At 43.3% G+C, this 19632-nt stretch overlaps 1 protein-coding gene across 2 annotated transcripts in view; it reads left to right on the top strand.

The window, feature by feature from the left end:
• The window catches only part of MYO1D (myosin ID), a 276727-nt gene that overhangs the window by 203724 nt on the left and 53371 nt on the right, over positions 1-19632 (top strand). The window lies entirely within an intron of this gene.

Genomic DNA, 19632 nt, shown 5'->3' with positions numbered 1-19632 from the left:
CCCTCTTGTCATGGTATGCTTTCTTTTCCCCACCCCATCTTGATGTGAGAATGAACAAGGTCATGGTACAAAGTCAGTGTTGGCAACGGTACAGGTGGCAGTTCCTTTGCTTTCTGAAAGACATTTCCACGCTCTTAGATATGTTCAGAGCTCCCTGTTATACCCGTGTCCACACATTCTACTGTCTTTCTTTATTTTTGCTAGTAAATGCATACATTGCCATGTAAACGGTCTTGGTTTGTTTTCTATTCTAAATCAAAATGGACCTTTATATATTTATATATCTTATAAATTATGCTTTATGGATGGTTCATCCATATTGTCTGCTTGACTGAACTGCGGGATGCCCAAACTTCAGTAAAGCCCACTGTTGGGTGTCTGTGAGAGCACTCCCAGAGACAGTTGTGTGTGTGTGTGTGTGTGTGTGTGTGTATCTGTGTGTGTGTGTCTGTGTGTGTCTGTGAGAGCGCTCCCAGAGACAGTTGTGTGTGTGTGTGTGTCTGTATGTCTCTGTGTGTGTCTGTGTGTGTCTGTGGCAGGAGCTGAGAAGGAAGGCCTGGCCCCTTTTGTGGGTGGCACCATCCAGGAGGCTGGGGGCCCAGCTGAATTCCCTGCATCTGCCCAGCAACTGTAAAGCTAAGCATACAAAGGACTCAGAATGAAAGGCTGTGAAGGAGGCATCTGCAGGAAATGTCTCTCACTCACATGAGCAAGCACGTCTTCCTGTAAATATTTAGCCGTGGCAAAGTATGGACAATAGAATGAACTTGTTGTCTGACTTGAAGACGTGTGCTAATGAATACAGCTGTCTTGCCTGAGGAGGTGATGTGTTCCTGTCCCAGTTCTTGTTTAGTAATTTCCAGCTGGCATCAAAGGACTTCACCCCATGATGGAACTGGAATCCAGCTGTGGCTCTCTTGTAGTGTGCAGATTGTTCCTAGATATGGCCCTCCTTCTTCCAATGTAAGAAAGAATTTGTCATTTCTTCAGAACTTTAACATGTAAGAAAAGTTAACAAGATGATAAAGCTCTTTTTCAGCTTATTCACTGTGTCTCTGTCATATGAATTTGGGGACTAATTAGTAATACAGTATTAATCTCTCTTTCCTAAAACCAGGGGAGTCGGTCTTAAAATTTCAGCTGAGACTTACAATCCTCAACCTGCTACTTATTTGATAAGGAAAAATTAATTTTATTTTCTTTTTCGGGCCATTGTCCTTTATTGTCTGGTCTCTTATCATTGGTGAGATCATCACAATTCACAGTGTGCTTTCCAAGCATAGTGATGTTGCATGTAATCTTATTTATCCCTGAGTTAATGATGAAAATCCAGGGGGCTGGACTTTCAGAGGTCCTGAATTCAATTCCCAGCAACCACATGGTGGCTCACAACCATCTATAATAGGATCTGATGCCCTCTTCTGATGTGTCTGAAGACAGCAACAGTGTACTCATACATTAAATAAATAAATCTAGAAAGAAAGGAAGAAAGAAAGGAAGAAAAGAAAAAGAAAAGAAAAGAATCCAGAGAGGAGAGGGATTGGGTTCTTTACAACTCTTTATTTTTTAGATTTTCCCTAAGTACATTCTGAGAAGCTTTAAAGTCAGAAGTTGAAAGAAACACGGTTCAGAACTGCACAATACCCCAGCCCATAGACCGGTGAGGCTATGAGTAATCGGGGGAGTGGGCAAAGGGGAAGAGACAGAACAGATTAATAGCTAAAGGTCAGAGCTGGACAAAACTGGTCACAGGGCCACCACCCAGCAAGCCTGTGGCCTACAAGTCATACTGACCCCAATTTAGCCGGGTAACCCCTTTCCCTAAGGGCAACTCTTCGGCAATAGCTAGGAAACAGCAAGAGAAAATTAGCAAAGGCAGAGAGAGAAAGGGGAAACACAGGAATAAGCTTTATATGTATATAAGAAGCAGGAAAGGCTGGGCATGGTGGCACATTTCTGTCATCTTAGTACTCACAACAGCAGATTTGAGAGAGCAGGCGTAGTGTCACACCTTTAATCCCAGCACCCAGGAGGCAGAGGCAGGCAGACTTCTGTGATTCAAGGCCAGCCTACTGAATATGGTGAGTTCCTGACCAGCCAGAGCTACACCTGTCTCAAGAGGGGAAAAAAGGAAGAAACAAGAGAGAGGGAGGGAAGGAGGGTGAGAGAGAGAGAGAGAAAACAGAGAACACACCAAGGTGGGGTGACATGAACTAGACCTCTATACCCCCTCGCTTAAACAACAACAAAAATGAACAATACATGAAAAAATGTTTTATATGAGGCAATGTAAATGCGATAAGTAGGCAGAGCCACCATGCAGGCCATGGTGACACAGAGGACCAAGGTAGAACACAATGATCTCCCTGACGCTCTAGGTAGCCTGAGGAGACTAGGCCAGCAAGTCTGAAGGTGAAAGTGCCAAAGAGAAGATGCATACGGAGACCCCCCAGAGATCCCATCAGACGCCTTAAGCACTCCCAAAGAGCTAATAAGTATATGCTGAGGGAAATCTCACAGCTAGGGAATGGCACCCAGGACAGTGACAGGGAAAACAAGGTCCTATCAAGGCAGACTGGACACCCCCACAGTCACAGGCATTTGTGTCAGAACTCGGGGAGATTTTATCTCAGGAAGAGGAGTAATAATTGACCCTAGAAACAGTGCTTCTGTAGCAGATACTGTCCAGTAAATATTCAAAGCTAACATCCTGGGACAGATCTCATTATTATTTATAAGAACACAGATTTTTCACAGCCAGTAAGAGAGAATTCACAACTGACATTCCCAAGATTACCAGGCACTCAAATGGCCAGAACACATAACCCATTATCTCAGACACTTATGAGTTACCTTGAGACAGAGGGCATAAGAACAAGGGCCAAATCAGTTCAGTAACTTGATCTTCATCATCGTTTTCTTGGGGGAGCTTAATCCATGCAGTTCCTGGCACTTCCTTCCATGGGGGTCCTACACTAACCACAGCTCAGGGGATGAACTTTCACCTCCTGCAGCACTCGCTCACCCTGCATCTGTTGTTCCTGCTCCCTCCCCCGAGCATCTGAAGGCAGTGAGTGAGTGAACCTGTGCGGTCAGTGGGCTTACATGGGTTAAGCACTTGCTTTCCCTTGCCCAGAAGATTGTCTTTAATAAAGTGGTTTCCAAAAGGTGGAACTCAGTGGTGAGGCAAATGCCCAGCAAGCACAGGACCCCAGACTCAGTTCCCAGTGTAGCACATGCACAAAAAGGAGATTATTTAATAGACAGGCAGTACAGCTCAGGGATAAACCTAACAGATGCCACCCAGAAACATGTCAGAAAACCATGCCAGCTAGTCCCAGCTAGAGTCCACAGATGAGAAATCTCTAAATCAGATGTGTTGGGGATATGTCTGTGAAACCAGCAGGTTTGTCTCCTGCAGGACTTCTCAGTGCCTTTATTTTCACATTAAAAACCAGTAGGTCAAGAGCACCCTATTGGCACAAAGCCATTTCTAAAGTAGGAGGGGAAGGCATGGTTGGAATGGTGTAGACATTGGTGTAGACCATGTGCGTAGACACAGATATCTCCTTGTAGAGACAAACGTGGGTCTGTTATAATCCACACTGGAAGCTGGACATGGCATCTCATGTCTGTTATCCCAGCATGTGGGGCACCCCTCCTCCTAAGCATATGTATTATAGTATAGATACCTTTGTGGCAGCATCTTTACTGGGGTGATAGGCTCCACGTATCTTGATGCACCTTGCCTTTTTTTCCTACTAAGCCAACACCTACAGCCTCAGGTATAGGTAGATATATATGCATGTAACTGTCCCCAAAGCTATGCAGGAAATAGGCAACTGCTTCCTGAAGGACCACCGGACCCTGGGAGAAAGATGACACTGAGGCTGCTTGGTGACTGCCACCCTTTGGCAGTGAATATGCTATCATGCTTTTTCAGTTAATAGGTGGCAGCCTGTTTTTAGTATTTCATAGATGGCTCTTAATTCCTTCATAGGTTCCTTTTCCTGATTAGAAAAGTAGAACAAAAAAGCTCTCTAAGCAAACAGTGTGTTTATGACATTTCTATATCTTGATCCTCCTGGTGTTACTGCTGTTCCCAATCTCCCACGTAACCAAGACACAGGGAAGCTTGGCTTTTTGAGGCTGTGTAGGCAAGGTGAGCCACAACAGTCTGCTCACAGGCATTAGATGCAGTGAACCTGTCTGTTAGTGTGCATTTCACTCAGCAGTGACTACCTGCTCGTCAGTAAACAGATGGTGTCGTGTTGGCCCTTCCTAATGAAGAAGTCACCAAAAACTGCAATATTAAGCTGTCAAAGGACCCATCTGCCCTAAGCAGCTGTCCAGGCATTTGCCTGTCTGGACACATCAGTGTAGCCCCAGTCTCAGGCATGGAAATTTGCTTCTTCCTGTTGTGTGTCCACGGTGGAAGCAGAAGTTAGCGCCTCTGCTGCCTGGCTTATCACAAGCTGCATCTATAACATCTGCTTAGTGATGATAAAGGGACACTGCTTGTCAGATGGAGCGCTCTCCCTCCCTCCCCCTCCCTCTGTCTGCTGGTCCTTTAACTCTCCATCAAAGCTGTAAGTAGACTGTCACTTCCCAGGTAGGACAGGTGAGTGGCCAGGAGAGAAGTACCTTCTGACCATGTTGGAGGAATCAGAAGAATGTCACATCCCAGGGGCCTCAGCTCCTGACCCTCACTCTCTCCTCCACCTCATCTCTGCCCAGCCCCTTCCAAATATCCTCTGTACCTCCCCACTCCTTGGGAAACATTTTTATGATCCTTGGTAGGCATTTCTAGACGGCTTCCCCCAAATACCTGGATACTCAGCAATGTAATTTATATTCCAACTAAAAATCTACAAGCAAAATTATCACAGTGAAGAATAACCAGATTGCCACCATAGAGGATTTGTGCTTTGTTTTTTTTCAAGACTGGATCTCACGATATAGCTCTGTTACTGAACTCGTTATGTAAACCGGGCTAGCCTCAAACACTCAGAGATCCACCTGCCTCCCAAGTGCTGGGATTCAAGGCATGCGCACTATGCCTAGCTTTTTAGTCATTAATTTTGACCTGTCTCAGTGAAGTATATAAGTACCTTCTCCCACCCCCAGGGTCTTTTCATGTTGCCCAAGTTGGTGTCCAATTCACTGTCTTCATTCTGTGTCACCCTCTCGCGTGTCAGGACGACAGGAACATGTCACCATGGTCATCTTGGGCTGTTTAGAATTATAATTATTGAAGTAATGACGGTTTAAAAAGTGAGTGGTCATGGGTCCCATCTCTTTGCTGCCAGTAGAGATGCATGTGGAAACTGGGAAGGAGGCCCGCTTTCCTCGGCGTATAAATTGAAATTCTACTCACTCACCCAGTGGCAGAGGTGGCCTTCCCTTGTGGTCCTGTCACCCTGTAGGCCTTCCCTGGCTGCCCTACAGGGAGCAGCCCTCCCTGCACTCCCGTCTTGCTCGAGTCCCCTCATACACAGACTTTCAGCTGTACCTGATTCAACATGCCTTTCCTGCGTGTGCTCATCATACGTGCTCTGGCTGACACACGAGTCTGTGGAGCAGGGGCTTTGTTTATGCTCTTCACAGCAGTCCTCATGTTGTAAGCAGAGCCTGTCACATGGAAGGGTCTCTGTAAATACTAGCTGAAAGCTGTCTAGTAGTTAACTGCCATGAATGAGGGCCAGCTGGTCCTCCCTTCCTCACAGATACTGTGACAGACAGGAAGAATCCCTTAGAGCGCCCTTCCCTTTGTGAGCACCTCCTTCCCTGTACTGTTCGTAGTATATCTCTAAGTAATGCAATGCATTCAGAGACCAAGTGATTAAGCATTTGAAGATATAAAGTCAGCAACTAAAAAGTGTATGTGCTGGAAGAGCCACGGGTATGTGATGTGCTGAGAACTGCAGCTTCTCCTTCACTCTGCTCTAACAACTAAACAACTAGACATAATTCCAGCCTCTCCTTGTCAGTGAGCTGACGAGGAGGCAAGATGTAGGAGATTCCTGCTCACATCAGCAGTTTCTTAATAAGTAAAAGACTTTGAAACCACGGTGCCGGCTGTCACATGAGCCAGCTCCCAGCTTAAAAGCTGAGCTGAGGATTCTAACTACAAACAGGTGGACTGGAAGAAGAGCCCAGAAGGCTCCACGTGCCCCCTTTCATGTGAGGACCCCAAAGCTGAAAGGCGTGGTCTTTGCTCTGGAGCCTATAAAGACAAATACTAGCAGCAGGAGAGATATACATAAGAGCTAAAAGAAAAGCCTAATTCTGAAAAGAATTATAACAGGAAATTCATATTATAGACACTATCTGCTTCAAGAAGTATAAGACATACAGAGATGAATGAAAGCACCGGCTGAGAAACAGCTAAAAATGTCCAGGTCGTCAAGTCAAGCCAGAGACTTAAAAGACGTTAAGTCAGTGGTAAAGAGTGAAAACAGCAGTTGATGTCACAGAAATAGATTTGAAAAATAATGATAAGGCTGTATATAGAGGAGAACGATGATTTATGCTTTTTAAAATTATGTGGTATGTAGGGTGAGAGGGGCCATTTACTCATGTGTTGCAAGTGCCAGAGGAGGCCAGATGCCCCTGGAGCTGGAGACGGAGTCATAGTTGATCTGAACCACCTGACGTGAGCGTTAGGAAGGACCTAGAATCCCCACAAAAGTAGCAAGTGCTTTTACCCTCTAAGCCATCTTGAGTACCAAGAGCAATGATTGAAAACAACAGAAGGCTGAGAACAAAAGCTTACATTCAGATGGCACTGTGCTTGAAAGGGACTCTGGAGCAAGTGACTGGATCCCACAGATCTACCTGTAAGTGCTTAATTTTAACATCTCTGAAGTGTAGATTTAACTTATAATGGACAGGTTGCCATAGCTATACCAGGCAAGAAGATGCATCTTACAGGAAGGTACCTTATAATCTGTAAAACATGTTCATTTAAAACATTAAGAAAGAAAAATGTTCTATACTCCAAGTATTTTATGTGGAGAGCTAGTGAATGGCTGTGTGTTACCATTTGGTGTTTTGAATTTAAGGATCACATCCCCCTGCCCCGTGTCTGTGTATGTGTGTGTGTGTGTCTGTGTCTGTGTACTCAACTAGAAATGTGGAGTGCTTTCCTTACAAAGGACAAAAACTAGGCTTGCTTTCCCACAGCAGTAAATATCTCAATACCCTGGAGCAACATCTCCAGTCTTGAGAGGGAAAAGTTAGAGCTCAAAATTTATATGCCCAACCAAGCTGTCATTTGTGTTTAGTAGTCAAACACCTCAGGAAGTGTATATTTGTTGACAGAGGGACAACTATGATTAGAAATTCAACGCCTGTCACAACCTCCATCTTTCATCTTCTGTTTATCATCTTCACTGTCCCCAAGTGGCTCCTTCCGTATGACTGGAAATGTCTGCAAATAATTCTCAGGGAAAGTAAGGCATAATCTAGGGTCTGCTATCCAAGAACCCCAGTTCCCAGTAGCCAGAGCAATGAGTTGTCATAGTGTGGCTATCCAATGGCAGTCACTTTGACCAGAGAAATGGGTGGCTTTTAGACTGTCATGGCTTCCATATAGAGAGGACCAGTTTTGAAAGAGGATGCGGTATATCCAGGTAGGAGTGTTCAGAGGTGAAGTATGTGAAGCTGGTCCTTTCTATAAAGAACAGAAGTGGACTGGACTGGTGGCTTACTAGATAAAGTCTGCTATGAAACTTAACCTGACTTCTGATCCCTCTCCGAGCCGGCTCCTGAGGCATGTGCTGGGGATAGAGATGGGCAGCTCCCCGTGTCTTGCTAGCCAGTAGAAACTCCAGATTCGATGAAAGGTCCTGTCTCAGAAAATGAGGTAGGAGAGAGATGGCAGAAGAAAAATCTGACATCAACCTCTAATATGCACATGGTCCTCCAAAATGTGCACATGCAGACAAGCATACCTACACATTCATGCAAACATGCACATACTCCACACAGACACACGCAAACATGCACATACTCCACACACACACACGCAAACATGCACATACTCCACACACACACACACACAAACATGCACATACTCCACAGACACACACGCAAACATGCACATACTCCACACAGATACACACAAACATGCACATACTCCACACACACACACACACACACGCAAACATGCACATACTCCACACAGACACACGCAAACATGCACATACTCCACACACACACACACAAACATGCACATACTCCACAGACACACACGCAAACATGCACATACTCCACACAGATACACACAAACATGCACATACTCCACACAGACACACGCAAACATGCACATACTCCACACAGACACACACAAACATGCACATACTCCACAGACACACACAAACATGCACATACTCCACACAGACACACGCAAACATGCACATACTCCACACAGACACACGCAAACATGCACATACTCCACACACACACACACAAACATGCACATACTCCACAGACACACACGCAAACATGCACATACTCCACACAGATACACACAAACATGCACATACTCCACACAGACACACGCAAACATGCACATACTCCACACAGACACACACAAACATGCACATACTCCACAGACACACACAAACATGCACATACTCCACACAGACACACGCAAACATGCACATAGTCCACACAGACACACGCAAACATGCACATACTCCACACAGACACACACAAACATGCACATACTCCACAGACACACACAAACATGCACATACTCCACACAGACACACGCAAACATGCACATAGTCCACACAGACACACGCAAACATGCACATACTCCACACAGACACACACAAACATGCACATACTCCACACACACACACACAAACATGCACATACTCCACACACACACACACACACACACACACACACGCAAACATGCACATAGTCCACACAGATACACAAAGGAAAAGTTATCCTAGTCAGGAAAGATAAAATGGTACAGCACTTTTTAAAATTGTGAATATGGGGCTAGAGAGATGGCTCAGAGGTTAAGAGTACTGGCTTCTCTTCCAGAGGACCCAAGTTCAATTCCCAGCAACCACATGATGGCTTATAACCATCTATAATGAGATCTGGTGCCCTCTTTTTGTCTATAGGTATACATGCAGGCAGAATACTGTATAATAAATAAATCAAACCTTTTTTTTAATTGTGAATACATTAAAGCTGTATGAAAGACTTTTACATGGTTAAGTAGACTATGGTCTTTCCGCGCTGTTAAACAGCATGCATCCATTATGAGAAAACAGTGCCGAGCTTCCTCTTTGTGTCAGGGGCTCCCTAGAGTCCTCTGCATTGACATGGTTGAAAGTATTTGCTCAACAGGCAAGGTGCAGGGCCCATCCAAGGCTGTTAACACAGCACAGGAATCCAAATCTCTACACACACAGAGTTTATGAGGTACTGGCTTTATAGTGGATAGGAAGATATCAGGCTGAGCACATCAGATTTTAATGTGGCCTATTTGCTAAAGCCACTGAGACAATACAAGTGATTGTTTGGGGTTCTGTTTCTGTTGTCTTATTTTGTTGGGTTGGGTTGGATTGGTTTTGTTTGGTCTGGTCTGGTCTGGTCTAGTCTGATTTTCAGACAGGATCTTTCTGTGTAGTCCTGGCTATGCTAGAACTTGGTATATAGACCAGGCTGGCCTCAAACTCACAGAGATCTTCCTGCCTCTGTCTCCAGAAAGCTGAGGCTAAAGGTGTGTGCCACCATACACAGCCAAATAGATTTTTAAAAATAAAACTACTTAATCCTCAGATCTTGAAAGTTATTTTCAAGTAAAATGCAAAGTAAATATCCCTGATCGACCCTAAAGAAAGGCCAGGATAAGCGGAGGCCTGGAAGGAAGCGGGTAGAGAGAATGGGGATTAGAAATGCCACCAGGCAAGGGAATCACTCCAGCCTCGCCCTGTCTGTAACAAAGCCACAGGGCCCACCCAAGGCTGCCTAACACCCCCAGAAGGAGGTGTCAGTCCTCATAAGCAATGGTTTTTAGTTACTCTGAGAAGTTTGCAGTGGTGCCCCACCTGCCCCTTCCCAGATAGGAAACCCCATGTACGAATAGCAGGCTTCCGCATAATAAACCCAAGCTATTTATACATATGCTCCGAGCCATCTGTGGGAGCAGAAGCACAGAGAGAAATTTTAAAGGTTTTCTGTGTGACTAAGCCAGGGCCCAAATCAAACAGCAGAGAGTGCTGTCTCCTGTGGACACTGCACTGACTTCTCTCTGCACTGTGCCTGTGGACCCTGAGCCTCCGCTTCGAAAATAGAGCTCCCTCTAGGGTGCAGGGGACACAGGCTTCCTCCTTTGTACCCACCTTTAGAATGGAGCTTTCTAAGGGCACTTTTGTGCAGATCAAAGCTATGTATTTGCTTTGTGACGTGTCCATCATTCCCTTTCATGTAGAAAGAATAAATCCCAACATGCATCTTTTCAGCCTCTCCACAGGTAGATAACGTACATTTAGAATAGTCATATTAGTTTTTGGAAAGCCATAGCACTGAACTTTTTCAATGTAGGTCGAAATGGAGCTACTAAGATATTCCCAAATTCACCTCATAATTAGTGGATAACACCCTGGTTTGTGCTGTTTGGGTTTTTTCTAACATGAATGTCAGTATAACTCTAATAGGATTTTTAAAAGCTTTACTTAATGTGTTTATTTCACATTATGAGCTATGTTGGATTCAGGATCTTATATAACTATAACACACTTAGCCTGGTGGTTTATCTGCAGCAAACACTGTTCTGTTTCATGCCATCACTCAGCAGGCATTCACACAACACACACTAGACACTGGGCTGTGTGTGGAGGGGCCATGAAGATGGACTACTCAAGTCAAAAGACTTAGGGGAAGTGGCCAGCTGCAGGGTGGAGCAGAATGAAAACCCTTGATGGAAGACAATGTCCATTTGGGAACCGGGGATTCCAAGGAGTCAAAGTAAGACTGGAAGAAATGAGCCACAGCCTATGAAATCCTGAACTTTGTCAGACAGATACTGCGGAGACAGTATCCATAACAACAGAAAACTGGAGGCTGGAGAGATGAACCCGCAGTTAAGAGCATGTGCTGCTTGTCCAAAGGTCTTGGTTTAACTCACAGCACCCACAAAGTGGCTAGCAACCATCTGTAGCTCTAGTTTCAGGGGTTCACACTTTCCCAAGCCTCTGCAGTCACTGCAGTGTGGTGCACAGGCACACATGCAGACAAAACAGATGAACTCTCAGTATTACAACCAGAAATTCACACAGTGATAATAGTGGGATAAAATAATTTTTCCTTTCTACCTTGTCTTAGTTAGGATTTTAATGCCATGAAAAGACACCAAGACCATGGCAGCTCTTATAAAGGATAACATTTAATTGGGGCTGGCTTACAGGTTCAGAGATTTAATCCATTATCACCAGGATAGGAAGCATGGCATTATGCACCCAGACTTGGTGCTGGAGAAGTAGCTGAAAGTTCTATATCTTGATTCAAAGGCAGCCAGACGGAGACTGTTTCTACGCTGGTGGAGCTTGAGCATAGGAGACCTCAAAGCCTGCCAACAGACTTCCTCCAGCAAGACCATACCTACTCCAACAAGGCCACACCTCCTAATAGTGCCACTCCCTATGGCCAAGCATTGAATCACATGAATCTATGGCTCCTGTGCCTATACTGGCAGAACTAGAGCTATGGCTGAATGTACTTCCAAAGGTGCAGAACTGCTCTCAATGAGAGGCAGCAACACCCAGCATAGGAGACCACACAGGCAGAAACCAGAAGTGGAGCAGGACCTGAGTCCCTGAGCCGGGGTCAGCACACATGGCAGAATGGATGGAGGATAGGAAGCCGCGTTGCAGTCTCAGAGTAGATGCTGTGCTGATGTAAGAGCTGTACAGTCAGAAGTGGGGCTGTTGTCAAAACTCAGTTCACCAATTGTGTTGCCTGTGGTCGACAATGTACTTTATACTTGAAAATTGACTTAGCTTAAAATCATACATATTTTCCCTTAACATTTAAGGAATGTTCAAGTTGGAAAAAAAACTAAGGCTTTTTAGTTAATTTATTCTAAGGAATTACAGCAGAAAGGTATATTATGTTCAGACTTGTGTCTGGTTTATTTAGAGTGTCAGGGAAAGGCATCCTTCTGTGAGGGTGGACCTGTGGGTCCTTCTGTGAGACAACACCTTGAGAGGTGTCATGCTCTCAAAGCACAGAAGTCCACATAGCTGTACCAAAGAGCAGTGGTGAGCACTAGGGTGTGGTTTCCAATGGCATTGACCTAACTCTAGCTCATGCAGATCCCCAGCCTAGTGACTGGCACTTATATGCTTTCCCAACAAGATTTGGGACTAGCAAACAGCTGGGAAGTCCATAGGTTTTCACATTCACTATGGAAATTTTAGTCAAGCTGAATTTTAAGATCTCTTAGTCTTTGCTTATTTAATATTTGGTATTTATCAAATTTGCCTCGCAAGTACTTCATCTAACTTACCAAATGTATGGATTTACGAAAAGAAAACCTCTTTGACAGGTTTGCAACTATTTAATTTTCTAGATAGGTTTTCTTCTTAATGTCTTAGAACTTGCTAGCTGAAAGATTCTACAGAGTTCTGAGTGACCAATTTTCATTTATTCTCTTAATAATCATTTAAAACAGCCTGTTCCAGGCTATGATGCTCCAGCTGGGAGTAGCCAGAACTAGGAGACAAGGAGAGAAAGAAGAATCCCATGCTAGCTGCTAAATACACGGCAGGGGGTGGGGGTGGGGTTAAGGGCTGAGGGACAGCAGGAGCAAGAGAGCAGGAAGAGTTAAATGACAAGATTCTGAAGGCCCCAAAGCACAGCATTCAAAGCACAGCTCTGACAGTGCACACATCAGAAACCACTTGGATAAGTATGCAAATTTGGTAAATTTGGCAAAGTCATCATTCAACAGATTGAAACTTTGATGAATTTGCCATTTGGCAAACTTCTTTTTATTTATGAATAGGTTTCTGTCATCTAGATCCAAGAAAATCCTAAGATAATGGAGTCTTGGGAAAATAATAAGGAAAGTGAAGAAGCAGTGTTACTTGCTTGTAGGACAAGCGTAAGAAGACGTCGGCACCTCAGGACCAGAGGTGTCACATAAAGTATCATCTTCCCCTCTAAGATGGTCAGAGCCAAACATAAGCACTAAGAGGGATGTAAAGCCTGCCTGGAAAAACAAGGGCAGCCGGTGCTTTATTAGTTCAGACATCAAAGATAGATGACTCACATCCAGAATGCAGGGAGGCATGTCCAACTGGACCTTCCACCTTCCAAACTGACCAGCAGTATGAATGGAACAGGCCCAGATAATGGCAGCTGAAGATGTCCCTGTTTTGCTAGTATGAACAAAGATCCAAAAATGGCAAGTAGATCACCTGGATATGGTAGCACGTACTTGTGATCCTGACACTTAGAAGGCTGAGGCAGGGGGATCATGAACAGGGAGTCAGGCTGTATTACATAACAAGGTCCAGGCCATCATGAACTATACAGCAAGACCCTGTCTCGAGAGTGGGGCATGCACGTTAGTGACAGAACACTTGCCTGGCATGCCAAAGCCCTGTGTCTCCACTCCAAGTACCACCTTTTAAAATTACATTGTTGAACCTAATATAAATTTTCCACAGATTTCAAAAATAGTCATAAGAAGTTATAGAGGGAGAAAAGCTATAAAAGTCAGTCTTCAGAAACATGGATAAAGTCCTACTTACTGAGTTTGCCAAGGACACAACCCCAGAAGAATGGCTTCCATTGTGGATGACAGAATCAGGATACAGAACATCTTGTCAGGCTAGAATCATATGGGGGAAAAAAACCCACTGCAAGATAAATGTGAAGTTCTGCCTTTAGGCACAACAACATGTCATGTGCACGTGTAGAATAGGAGAGCCCCTGGGCCATGTGTGTCCCCAAGACTCCAATGCCTGTGATTCTAAGTCACACAGGGCTTTGGATACAGATAGAAAACCACTAGATACAAGAGCATAAGATGGTTCCTTGAGATGAACTTTCCTCGCTGAATTCTCACAGGATTATGGTACAGACGTAGTTAGAACAGTGGTACAGGCTCAGCTGTCCCCGTGTGCCTTGTACTCTTGGCCTCATCCTCTGCAGGTCCCAGGCTTTTCTGTGAAAGGTGACTACAGTTCTTTGCTTTGGTTTCTCTCGGATGAGTTATCATTCCAAGCTGCCTTTGTACGGTTCTGAACCAAAAGAATTGACAAGAAAAATTATTTTTTTTGCATTTGATTATTTTAAATTTATGTATTTCATGTGTATGGGTGCCTTGCTTGCTTGCATGTATTCCCATGTGCCATATATATGCCTGGTACCCTCAGAGGTTAGAAAAGAACATCATATGCCCTGGAATTTGCATTATAGACAGTTGTTATCATCCATGTGGGTGCTGGAAATCACACATAGGTCAGCTTGAACAGTAGCCAGTCCTCCTGACAACTAAGCCATCTCTCCAGCCCTACATTTAATAGTCCTTATTTTGAGTCTTCTTATAAACTTAGGTCCAAAAAAAAAAGCAATATCAATTTTTCTATAATTGTCATGCATTTTGTAATCATAGAAAAATTATTCAAATGTTATGAGATTATTTTAGATCTAATCACTTCTTCCAAAAACGAAGCAACTAATTAATCAGGAAATTCACAAAGTTTTCTTAGTGTGAAAAAAAAAAGTCAGCTTGATTCATGGTAAGACAGAATAATTGGACTTAAAAGTACCCAACTATAAAGACAGTCCAAAAAGTGAGAGGTGCCAGTGCCCAGACAGTGGCAGACCCTGTCTCAAAAAACAAAATAAAAAACAAACAAAAACAAGGAAGTTAAGCTGCAGATGGCTCCATGGAAAAATCTGTGCAACCATGAGGACCAGAGCTCAAATACCCAGATCCCTCGGTGAAAGAGGTAGAAGTATCAGAAGATGCAGCTGGTAAAGGCATTCCCAACCAAGTCTGCATTCAATCTCTAGAAGCCACATGATGGAATAGACTTCTGCAAGTTATCCACAAATATGTGAATATCAAAAAAAAAATTTAAGATGGATACAGTAGTGCTAATCTCTAGTCCCAGTTTACCTACAGCCAGTTGCGAGGCAGAGACAGGAGAAAACTTGGAAGCTAGTGAACCTGATGTGTGCAATAGTAAATAAGAGACTTTGTCTAAAAGTAGAGGACAAAGGACCTGTGCTGAGGTTGCCTACACCAACATACACATGAATATGCACACACACACACACACACACCCTGAATACACATCATTCCCATGCATTAGAAAAAACATTAGGAGCCAGAGCAGTGGTCTTCAACCTTCCCAGCACCGCAACCCTTTAATGCAGTTCCTCATGTTGTGGTGACCCCAACTGTAAAGGTATTTTTATTGTTCCATCATAACTGTAATTTTGCTATTGTTGTGAATCGTAATATGAATATCTGTGTTTTCTGATGGTCTTAGGCAACCCCTGTGAAAAGGTTGTTCGATGCAACCCTAAAAGAAGTTGAGATGCACAGGTTGAGAACTGCTGAGCTAGAGAAATGGTTAAGAGCACTTACCACTCTTAAAGAAGACCAGAGCTCAGTTCCCAGCACCCATATTGGACAGTTCACAACTGCCTCTAACCCCAACTTTAGTGGATCAAACACCTACACACATGTGCACATACCCACATATAGACACATAATTAAAAATAAAGTAAATCATAAAAGACTAAAAAACATTTTTAAACAAAAAACAAATGATATATTTATTTATCTATTATGCTATTAATTACTCTGTTCTTAATATGATCTGGCCAACCCCACAATAATCAACACTGAGTCCTATTAGTTTATTTAACCAGTTTTAGCACAATTCCTGAGTTATTACCCTAATGTGTTTTTCCACACTAGACTGGCTATTTCTCAGGTGCTCTCCTAGTTACTTGCTGTTTGAGTCTCAACTGGGCTGCCTCGCTTCATCAGTCTGTCCTCACGGGTCATGTGTGCTCCTGGTTCATTCCATTTAGCTCCTGATCCATTCTATTTAGTGGAGACCTGCTCTCTCTCTCTCTTCCTTCTCTTCTTCTCGTTCTCCCTCTCCTCTCACTACTTTGAGATTAGCCTTGAGCTAAGGCAACTGGCCTGTTCAGAGCTGCTCAGCAGTTTCCCTCAGGTTCTCTAAAGCACAGGTGATGTCTACTGCTGAGAAGGGAGGGGTCGGGATCTAGGGAGGCACAGCTCCCAATTACACTTGGCAAGGGTAGGGCTTGTCACAGAACAGGAAGAAAAGCCAAACACAGATTGAGAAGAAAAAAAAAATCAGAGCACAACTGAAGTTTGGGTCAGTTGAAGATGTTTAAAGTTATGCTTTAATGTTAAAGAGAGAAATAGAATATAAATTTCTTTAACAGATGTAAATAATTAAAGTTGATAACTTTAAAGAAATGAGGCTTATAAAGGTGAAAGGCAGAGTGACAGAGTGTTTGGACTCTGTAAAGCCAATTTAAATAGCTTAGAGATAGAAACAAAAGAAGAATGAGGTGGATGCTCCTCTAAAAAGGAGAAAGAGAGAAAAGGTCTCAGAGAAAAGAAAGAAAGAAACTAAGGCCTTCTGGAACTTTTCTAATACATACTCCAAATTAATTCATGGATCAAGGAGGAAATTAAAATTAATATTTTAAAGTAAATGAAAGTGAAAACATTTCAGTTTCACACAATGCTGCTAAAGCAATATTTAGGTGGAAATATATATCATTAAATGCCTAGATTAGAAAAAAAAAGATATATCAATGTTTTCAACTTCCCCTTGAAAAATTTAAAAACCCAAGTAAATTAAACCAAAAAAAGTGAAAGAAAAGAAACAAAAAACAGAGCAAAAATCAGAAAATAGAAATCAGAAAAACAGCAAAAAGTAGAACAGTGCGATCAGACTGAAGAGGGGAATCAGAAAGCAAATTCTCACTGGGTGTGGTGGCGCAGACCTTTAATCCTAACATTGAAGAGGCAGAGGCAAGAGGGTTTTTGTGAGTTGCAGGCCAACCTGGTCTACAGAATAAGTTCCAGGAAGGACATCCAGAACTACACAGAGAAACTCTGTCTCAAAAAAAAAAAAAAAAAAAGAGGGAGGGGGGAAGAAAGAAAAAAGAAAGCAAACTCCCAATGTCTGATATCCCAGTAACTGAAATAAATGCTACATATTGTCAGCAGATGAGAGGCAGAGGCAGGGGGATCTCTGAGTTTGAGGCCAGCCTAGTCTACAGAGTGAATTCCAGGACAGCCAGGGCTACACAGAGAAACTCTGTCTTTAAAAACAAAAATAAACAACTAAAAAACCCAACATACGTATATTGTATAATACATCTGTCCATTCATCCATCATTTACCGTTAAAACACTCAAATTCCTACCTCTCTAAAACGTGTGGTATATTAGCATAGTCTGCATCCATCCTAGCGTATCACAGCATATCCAAACCTCCTATTCCTACCTCACTCTGTGATGAGACAGGGCGTGTTGGGCAAGGAAAGTATCTCGAGATGACAGTCTTAAGAGTATCTATACACCTCAACCTTATAAAGTTGTATAGTTTAGAGCTTTGGAATTTATTATATGGCACAAGTACTTCAATAAAGCCATAAATAAAAGCTTCTGGGATCTGAGGTGCAGGGAGGAATGTCCCGGTGAGACAGGGTAGTGCACTGTGGTAAAAGAAAACAGCATGACAGGGCTGGAGAAATGGCTCAGTGGTTAAGGGCACTGACTGCTCTTCCAGTGGTCCTAAGTTCAAATCCCAGCAACCACATGGTGGCTCACAACCATCTGTAATGAGATCTGATACCCTCTTCTGGTGTGTCTGAAGACAGCTACAGTATACTTATATATAATAAATAAATAAATCTTAAAAAAAAAAGAAAGAAAGAAAACGGCATGACAAAAACAGAGAGGGTATTTGGGAATCGTCTGGCTGTGTTCTGAAAGCAGTGAGTCATCCTTGGGGACAAGATTGGAGGTTACAGGAAGGAATTTGGCCAAAAACACTAGAGAGATGCCTAGGCTTAACCACACAGTCAAGGAGCTTCGAGGTACATTATGAACTTGAGTTCATGCCAGAATGGAAGTCACAAAAGAGAGAATAGGCTTGTTTTGTGTCAACTTGACATAAGCTGGAGTTATCACAGAATGGAGCCTCCTTTGAGGAAATGCCTCCATGAGATCCAACTTTAAGGCATTTTCTCAACTAGTGATCAAGAGGTGAGGGCCCAGCCCATTGTGGGTGGTGCCATCCCTGGGCTGGTAGACCTGGGTTCTATAAGAAAGCAGGCTGAGCAAGCCAGGGAAGCAAGCCAGTAAGTGACATCCCTCCATGGCCTCTGCATCAGCTCCTGCTTCCTGACCTGCTTGAGTTTCAGTCCTCACTTCCTTTGGTAATATGGAAGTGTAAGCTGAATAAACCCTTTCCTCCTCAACTTGCTTCTTGGTCAAGGTGTTTGTGCAGGTATAGAAACCCTGACTGAAACAGCCTGGTAAAAGGAGAAACCAAGATAGAGTGTGGTCAACACTTAGAGATGATCAGAAAGGGAAGGAACATCTCAGAAGAAGAGTAATATATATCCAGCACACACACAAAGAGAGAGAGAGAGAGATGCTACCCTACAGAAATGTGGTCTGTGCTACTTACTAGATTAATTAAATGTACTTTAATGATTAAATAGTAAAAGAAAGGAAGAAGGAGAAAAGGCAGGGAGAACAAGTATCAGCCTCTTTCTGAGTTCTGTGATGCAAATTCACTCACAAGTGTAATTTTTATATTGTGCAAATTCAAGAAAATCAATCTAGGTGTGAGATCTCTAAGCGAGAAGCTGCAAATGAGGTGGGAGAAGTGTTCTAAATGTGGCCAGCTGATGCTAAGTCCCAGATAAGAACGGTCCCGTGCCATGTTAGCTGGAGACAGTCATCTGTAGCTGAGTGGTAGAGAATCCTGAGAGGAGGCAGTGCCATTTTCAAACCTTATTATACATGTGGGGATGCTTGACAGATGCTTTCTCTGTCACCCTGATTTGGTTGCAACTTAATGGAGCTCTTACAGATTTTTAAAAAGAAAAAAGGAAAATCACCAAATACCTTACTTTATGAGTTTCCAAAGCCATATCCTGCTATCTTTCATCTTGTATACAAGTTCCTGCCAACCGTGACTTGTCTTTTATAAGGCCAGGCTCTCTAATGGCTACCTCTAGGGTCTCTTCGAAGCCTGTTTCTGAAATTTGGAAGTTCCATATATTTGATTCTTTCTTACACCATACTTTACAACTCTCACTAGTAGAAGGTAAACTCCAGGCAACATTGTATGTGACTGTCACTGGAGTCCTTGATAAGTAGATACATTATTGTTAAACAATAGCCATGTATTCTAAAGAGAGAAATTCTGAACAGCTAGGTGCACACCTTTAATCCCATTACTTGGGAGACAGTGGCAGGCAGATCTCTGTGAGTTCAAGGCCAGCCTGGTCTACAAAGTGAGTTCCAAGATAGCCAGGGCTACACAGAGAAACCCTATCTCAAAAAAAAACCAAA

This window comes from Micromys minutus, assembly GCF_963924665.1.
Source record: "Micromys minutus genome assembly, chromosome: 10".
NCBI classification, from domain to species: domain Eukaryota; kingdom Metazoa; phylum Chordata; class Mammalia; order Rodentia; family Muridae; genus Micromys; species Micromys minutus.
This window is presented reverse-complemented; position numbering and strand designations above follow the sequence as displayed.